Source organism: Gracilinanus agilis, chromosome 3 (genome assembly GCF_016433145.1).
Source record: "Gracilinanus agilis isolate LMUSP501 chromosome 3, AgileGrace, whole genome shotgun sequence".
NCBI classification, from domain to species: Eukaryota; Metazoa; Chordata; class Mammalia; order Didelphimorphia; family Didelphidae; genus Gracilinanus; species Gracilinanus agilis.
In genome coordinates, this window is record NC_058132.1 from 561,734,436 (window position 1) to 561,743,361 (window position 8,926).

The following is an 8,926-nucleotide window of genomic DNA, read 5'->3' on the forward strand; positions in this document are numbered from 1 at the left end:
AGAGTAATGCCATGAAAGCAAATGAAGAGAATACAAGAAGGCAGTGTAATCAGAGAACTTGGATTCAAATCCCACTTCTGATGCTTACAACCCAGGTAACCTTGGGTAAGTGATTCTTAAACTCTTTGAAACTCAACACTAACAATGGCAATCCTTCATCCTCTTTCAGGGTCATATTCTTGCTAGTGTCACTGGGTACAGGGGCCAGCCTTTAACTTTAAAGAATGAAGCAGGAGAAAGTACTCACTGGGTCAGCAGAGAAGTAGCACCATCCCAGATGCTGACACTTGAATAAAAACTGAAATTGCTCCACTCCATTTATGGCTGTCACTTCAGCAAAACCATCTTTTTACACCTTCCTAACTGATCCTTTCAACCCTCTTCATCTGCCTATTTGGTCAATTCTATGGCTCCTGATTACTCTCAGGATCAAGTATAAAATCCTTTTGTAAGGAAAGAAAATGGAAGAAACATTTATTAAATATCTACCAGGCTGAACATTTTTATAAATATTATCCCATTTGAATTTTTAAGTCATTTGTTTCACTTCAATTGCCTGAGGGCCAGATATGTTGCATTTCATCCTTCCGCCAGGGTTCTCTGGTACTCTCAGGAGAATTTGAGGATATTTAGTCTCTCTGTCATTGTCTCCCGACTCCTGTAATGGGACTTCCCAAATTTTATGGGGCCTCTGTATCCCAGTTCCATTTAACCACTTACTAGTCAGATTAGCTTTTACAAAGGAATATTTACTTCAAAGGTATTGAAAGAACAAACATACAAACATTTCCCACACCTGTGTGCATAATCTCCCCCCATGCATGCCACCTCAAGTCTCTGGGAATAGGAGGGGGATTAGGTAAAAGCTTAGCTCATTTCCTTTATAATATAGTCCCACCATGTTCCAAGTTCAAAGCCGCCTTTGTACTTTGTACTTGGGGTCCTAAGCACCCTCACTTCTAAGGGCTTCTTTGTTGGGCTGACTTTGTTGCAGAGCAGAGTGACCAGGCCAGCAGAGATGATGCACCCACAGAGATGTATAAGGACACCAAAATAAGGCAAAGGATTACCAGAGGAATGATTGCTTCAGCTATCTGTATATCTCACTGCCAGTGTACTCTATATATGCATCTACTCTTCCAACTGATGGTATGTGTATTGTGGAAAAGTTTGCCCATCACCTAGATCAGTGATGGGCAAACTAATTCAGCCCCCTGAAATGTTCTATCCAGCCACAGGACATTATTCCTAATCTGACGAATATAATGAGTAGGATACAATACAATGAAACTTCCAAAGAGTTGCCTTATAAACAGATGGATAGATGAGCATTTCCTTTCCTTTGGCCCCCTCTTTAAAAAGTTTGCCCATTACTGCCCTAGATTATAAGAGGAATGGCATTTTTAGCTACTTCTCTTATTATGCCATCTTAGTAAATTTTATTGTTTTGAACAAATTGTATTTACTAGTGTAGTATTAAAGGCTACCTTGATAGGGGTCCTAAACTATAGTTTTGGGAGGATAGACTCACAAATTAACCTTGAACTTGAATAGCCACTCCATTCTCTCTCACCACAGTTTTTAATATACATGTTTTATTTTGAGGAATAGCCTTAGCAGGAGTGCTATAAAGGCAGTATAACTAAAAACAGAGAGGGCATTATTATACCCAGAACCATCACTGAGGCAAAAGACAGTGGATGACCTTTAATAATGGTCACTCATGGTCTGTGATCAAGATATTACCATTTGTTGAGTAAACAGTTACACATATACACATGCACTCAAGCAGTGGGCTTATTGAGTTGTAATTTAAATTAACAACTTTAGCAAAGTTTCAGGATATAAAATAAACTCACACAAATCATCCTCATTTCTGTATGTTAATAATAAATCTCAGTAGAAAGAGATAAAAAGTAAATTATCCTTTAAAATAACTGCAGACATTATAAAATGTTTGGGAGTCAATCTTCCAAGACACACACAAGAGCTATGTGAACACAATTATGAAACATTTTTCACACAAATAAAGACATCTAAATAATTGGAGAAATAGTTAAGTGTTCATGGATTATAAGCCAATATATTAAAAAGGATCTAAATGAACTTAACTAATTAATTACCTAAATTAATTTGTTTGTTCATATGCCAATCAAACTGCCAAAGAATTATTTTAAGAGGTATAAAAAAAATAAAATCCATTTGGAGAAAGAAAAGGTCAAGGCTATTGAAAGAATCAATGAGAAAAAAAAGAGAAGGAAGGAGGCCTACAATTTGTTGCTGTTCAGTCTTTTCAGAAGAAGAAACCAAAGATATTAATAGTTAATAGTCATATGAAGCCTAAACAATTGGAAAAATACTAATTGCTCATGGGTAGGCAGAGCCATAGAATACAAAGGATAGTCCATACAAAGGATAATCCATTCATAAATTAATTTACCTATTCAGTCCCATTCTAATCAAACTACCCCAAAATTATTTTCAAGAACTAGGAAAAATAATAACAAAATTCATAATGAAGAACAAAAAGTCAAGAATATCAAGGGAATTAATGAAAAAAATATTAAGGAAGGAAGTCTAGCCATACCAAATTTCAACTATACTATAAAGTACTAATCATCAAAACAATTTGGTACTGGCTAAGAAATAGAGCAGTGGATCAATGGATTAGGTTAGGAGATCAGCACACAGTAGTTGGTAGCCATAAAAACCCAATGTTCAATAAACCCAAAGATCTAAACTTTTGGGAGAGGAACTCACTATATGACAAAAACTGATGGGAAAACTAGAAAAAGGTATGGCTGAAACTATGCCTAGACCAGCATCTCACACCATACACCGGATAATTAGATTAAGTCTACACTGCCCATTTAATCACCAAAGGTGAGAACATCTCTAATTCTGGGAGGTCCATAACCCAAGTGTGCTAGAGTCAACTGACTGCCTCCTAGGCAGTACTATGAGAATCGTTATTGTGATTGGACATGCAAATTAGGAGGGAGGAACAGAAAGTGACACATAAGTGACCCCTTTAAAAGGAGAAGGTCCTCAGTCAGCGGAGGTCTTCGGTGGAAGACAGCATCTGGTGAGGACCTCTTCTGGTTCATGGAGGAGTGTTGGAATGCTGAGACTCTGGTGGGACCTCTGACTGCTTCCCTTTGAATTATCATGTGGGTAAGTTAGGCTGACTCTCTTTCTCCTCTCTTGGCGTTTCTGGAGGCTCTACCCTCAGGGAGGCCTTTCTTGCCTCTCTAATTATAAAAAGGCCTTGTGGCTAGAAGCCTTGTTAAATTAACCTCTGTGCCCCTCTGCTGGGCCTCTAAATTCTTACCTGGTCCAGGCCAGAGTTTCTCTCTCTCAATTTCCCTACCTTCAACCTTCCTAATTGTAAATAAACTTCTATAAAAGTCAATTTTGACTTGAGATTATTCTTAATTGAGGATTGATAATAGTTCAATCCTCTGGCGACCACCTTTTAGTATATTGAACCCATACAACCCCTTTTTCTCCCTTACAACACCAAGATAAAGTCAAAATGGATACTTGATCTGGAAATAAAGGATGATATCCTAAACAAACTTGAGGGACACAGAAAAGTTTGCCTGTCAGACTTATAGATAAAAGAAAAATTTATGACCAAACAAGACATAGAGAACATGATGAAAAATGAAATAGATCATTTTGATTACATCAAATTGAAAAGGTTTTTGCATAAATAAAACGGATGCAACCAAGATTAGAAGGGAATCAAACAAATTGGGGGAAAAATGTTATAGCAAGTGTCCCTGACAAAGGCCTCATTTCACAAATATATAGAGAATGGAGTCAAATTTATAAGAATACAAAGCATTTCACAACTGACAAATAGTCAAAGGATATGAACAGGCAGTTCTCAGAGAAGAAGAAATTATCTATAGTTATATGAGGAAATGCTCCAAGTCATTATTGATTGGAGAAATGCAAATTAAAACAACTCTGAGATATTACCTCACACCTATCCAACTGGTTAATATGACCAAAAAGGAAATTGATGTGTTGGAGAAAATGTGGGAAAATTGGGATAGTGATGCACTGCTGGTGGAACTGTGAACTGATACAACAAATCTGGAGAGCAATATAAGATTCTTCCCCAAGGACCATAAAACTATGCATACCCTTTAACCAAGCAATACCACTACTGTGTCTGTATCCCAAAGAGACCAGAGATTTGGGGAAAAGACCTATTTACACAAAAATATTTTTAGCTCTCTCTTTGTAGTGGCAAAGAACTGGAAACCAAAGGGGTGTCCATCAAGTTGGTAATGGCTAAAAAAGTTGTGGTACATTGTTATAATGGAATTCTATTGTACCATAAGAAATGAACAGGATGAGTTCGGAAAAACTTGGAATGACACTTGAACTGATGCAAAATGAACTGAACAGAACAAGGAGAACAATATATATAGTAACAGTTATATTGTACTATGACCCTATGAAGGGCTAAACTATTATCAGCCAAACAAGGTTCCAAAATAACTCCAAAAGACTCATGATAAAAAAATGTTATTCAAAGCTATAGAAAGAACTGTTGGAATCCAATTGCAGATCAAAGCATGCCATCTTTCACTTTATTTCCTTCATGAGTTTTTTACTGTATGTGTGACAAATGTCTTCTGTCACAGCATGGGGAATATGGAAATATAGATATTTGCATGATAACACTGGTGTATATATCTGACCTCAGAACAAGGCATGGAAGGGAGGGAGGGAATTTAAATCATATATATTATAAAACAATGGCAAAAAAATTGTTTTTCATGTAATTGAAGAAAAATAAAAGAAAGCCAAAAAATGTTGTATGAAAAAATTCTCTAAGTCACTAATAATTAGAGAAATGTACCTTGAGATGATTATTATGTGCCATGTCACATCAGTCAAATTGGCTAAGATGACAGAAAAAGGAAAATGACAAATGCTGGAGGGGATGTGAAAGAAGAGGTACACTGATGCACTGTTGATGGAATTATTAACTTCTAATCATTCTGAAGAACAATTTGGATCTATAAGGCTATAAAATTGTGTATACCCTTTGAACCAGTGAAAACTCTATGAGGTCAGTAGCCAAAGAGATTAAAGAAAAAGGAAAAGAAATATATATGTACAAAAGTATTTCTAGCAGTTCTTTTTGTGGCAGCGAAGAATTGGAAACTGAGGGGATGCCCTTCCATTGGGGAATGGCTAAACAAGTTCTGATATATAATTGTGATAGAATGTTATTGTATTGTGCAAAATGAAGGAGATAGTTTCAGAAAAACTTAGGAAGACTTAAGAGGTGATGCAAAACAAAGTGAGCAGAACTAGAACACTGTACACAGTAACAGCAATATTGTAATGATAATCAACTGTGAAAGATATGGCTGCTCTCATTGATATCGTGATACATGACAATTCCAAAGGATTCATGATGAAAAATACTCTCCATCTCTCAAGGAAAAAACTGATGAACTTGAGGAAAGATTGAAGCACATTTTCTTTCACTTTCTTTATTCTTCTTGCTTCCCCTTCCCTCCCACAACATGGCTGATATGGAAATGTTTTTCATGACTTCATATGTATAATGAGTATTGTACTTCTTGAATTCTCAAAGGGTGAGGGAAAGGGAGAAAATTTAGAACTGAAAATAAAATTATTTTCTTAATCCCCAATTTATCTTGTGTGTGTGTGTGTGTGTATATATATATATATATATGGTTCGTATATAGGTTGTACACTGTCTCCTACATTAGACTCAACTCCTTGAGAATGGGGATTGTTTTTTACCTTTTTTCCCTTCTAGAACTTAACATAGTTAAGGCTTAATAAATTCTAGTTGATTTGATCTGACTTGAATTCAGGAAGTGGTTATATTTTCAATTTAAGTATGTTGGAATTTACTCTTTAGTAATCAAATAGATTTTAATTCAATGGTTTTATTATAAGGTTGTTTTACATTATTGGAGTTCCTTTGATCCTACTTTTTACCTAGTTTATTCACAGTGATTTTGATAAAAAGGTCTGTTAAAACTTTCAGAGGTTCATAAACATTCCTTCAAATAAGTTAATATTTAAATTAATGTTGTACAATATTAGACACTTGAATCAGCAAACAATAAATACAATGATATTTTGTATTCTGGATATCTCTCAATCAACTGTATGAATGTGAAGATGTAGCTATATGGGGCTCCTTACATATCAAGAATGAGGGATAGATGAAAGTTTATAAATAAGTAGTTTTGAAAGGAAACAATCTGTCAATAATCATATGGGAAAAAAGTTCTAAATTACTTATAATTAGAGAAATGCAAATTAAACCAACCTTGAAGTTCAACTTTACACCTATCAGACTGGCAAACATGATAAAAGCAGAAAAGGATAACTGTTGGAGGATCTGTGGGAAAATAGATACACTAGGCCACTGTTAGGGGAGCTATGAATTGTTCTAGTCATGGCGAAAGCAGTTTGGAACCATACCCAGGAAGTTGTCAAACTATTCATACCTTTTGAAGTAACTATAGCACTATTACTATATCTATGTCCCTAAAGAAACAAAAAAAAGAAGAAAAGAATCTATATGTACAAAAATATATTTATAGCCAAAATTAGACTCTTAAGTGTCCTCCTACTGGGAAACGACTAAGCAAATTTGGTATAAAAATATTATAGAATAATATTGTTTCATAAGAAACGAAGAAATTATTCATTTTGAAATAATATAGGAACACTTTTATGAACTGATGTGGAACAAAGTGAGAAGAACTAAGAGAACAATTTACCCAATGATAATAACGTTATATAGAAAAACAACTTTCAAAGACATTAGAATTCTGATTAACTCAGTGATAAGCCACGAATCCAACAGAATGAAGACTAAATATAACACTTACCTCTAGACAGAAATGCAAACTCAAAAAGTCAAAAGAGAAATGCATTTTGGGGACAGGGCTAATGTGGGAATTTGTTTTGCTGTAGTATCTTGAGGAATTAGTTTTTCAGAGTATTTTTGTTTTGTTTTTTATTTCTACATGGAGATGGGAGTAGTGGGCAGTAATTGGAGTTACTTGAAAAAGGAAAATAATAAACTTTATTTTGAATAAAATGGGGAATACCACATAGACTCTGAAGGCTGCATTGGTACCTATAGAATTTTAGAAGGTCGAGAACATGTATCCTTAAAGGAGGATTTAAAGTAAGTCAAGGAAGTTGTGGACATAATTACCACAAAATATAATGTGATTTGATTGGGATTTGTGTAATTGAGAGGGGTTTATCTGTAATAGTGAGATCACAGAGTCAATAAAATATTAAGCTAAATATTAGAAATGTTTATGTCTATATCAAGAAGACTGTCTTATATTGTTTGGGCCCTCCCACCCCAAAGTATATGCCTGTACTTCAGAGGAATCCTTTCAGCATGCCTATCTGTCTGACTTTACTACCTCTCAGCCAGGTCCCCACTGTATCAATACTCATGAAATTTCTTGTTAGCATATTGCTATGATTGTTCTTAGAAGTTAAGAACACTAACCAAAACAGTGTCCATCCTTTTAATTCAAAAGGAAAACAGTCAAAAAAATAAACACGCCTAAATTAGCCCTTGAACTCAAAAGAACAAAATGCTACTTATTTAAAATTTATTTCCAGCTGCTAGTCTTCATCTTAAATACTTAGCTCTTCTATTATCCCATTACCTGTATTTTTAATATGATACAGTAAGTTTATTATTCTTGGAAGATAGAGATAGTAGGACAATAAAGGAAGAGAAACTAGTTCTAGATACTTGGTACAAGTAAAATATTCCTGGTAAATTCTAAGGGAAAAATTGATTCGCCTTCACAAAGTTTTAAACTCCAATGGTTTATTTTGAAATGATCTTTTCCTTTCAATTATTAGGCATTTATTTTCTCCTCCTTAAACTTCATTTTTTAAAAAACAAGTACATGGGAATAGTCCTAATGGATATCGTATAAATAATAGCATAATTTGTACAACTGATTATTTGTAGGATCATGTATACATTTGAAGTGCTAAAAAGAACATGAAGACACCTCCTTCAGTGTTGTTGGTAGATCCTTTATGGAGGATTTATGAAAAAATATGAGTAGGAATTACAATATAAAAAAGTGTAGAGTTACAATATGTCTATCGAGGCACATAAGGAAGAAAGGTTGAAAGTATGATGTTAAAGATACATAAAAGCAGAGCTCATACATTATTTTTTTTTAAACCCTCACCTTCCGTCTTAGAGTCAATACTGTGTATTGGCTCCAAGGCAGAAGAGTGGTAAGGGCAGGCAATGGGGGTCAAGTGACTTGCCCAGGGTCACACAGCTGGGAAATGTCTGAGGCCAGATTTGAACCCAGGACCTCCCGTCTCTAGGCCTGACTCTCAATCCACTGAGCTACCCAGCTGCCCCTGCTCATACATTATTAATTAAAGATCTGTCTTAATTTACCTTATTCCAAACCAAAATTTCAGTAAATTTTAAAGGCTCTTGATTTTTATTAAATTGAAAGTCAAGAGATAGCAGTGGCTCCCATTGTCTGTCACATTTCAAAAGGCATGATGACTAGAATGGGTGAATTGATATATTTTGATAGGGGGAACTCCTACTTCATCTCTATAAAAGGATCAAAGTGCTTCTGCTACTATTGCTGAATAAAACATCAAAACTTTCCAAAATTAGTAGATAGTTATTGTAGGACATTCTAGTGGTTAAGGTTTAATACTGGAATTAAATGAAATACCTATAGGATATCTAACACTGAACAAAAAGAGATAACAAAAAGAGATAACTTAGTCATAACAGGAGAAACATATTTGACTCATATTCAGTAAAGACACCATCTCGATTCAGTGTAACATACCCCCTTTCCCATGCCACACCCCCACCCTTTATCCTTGGCTA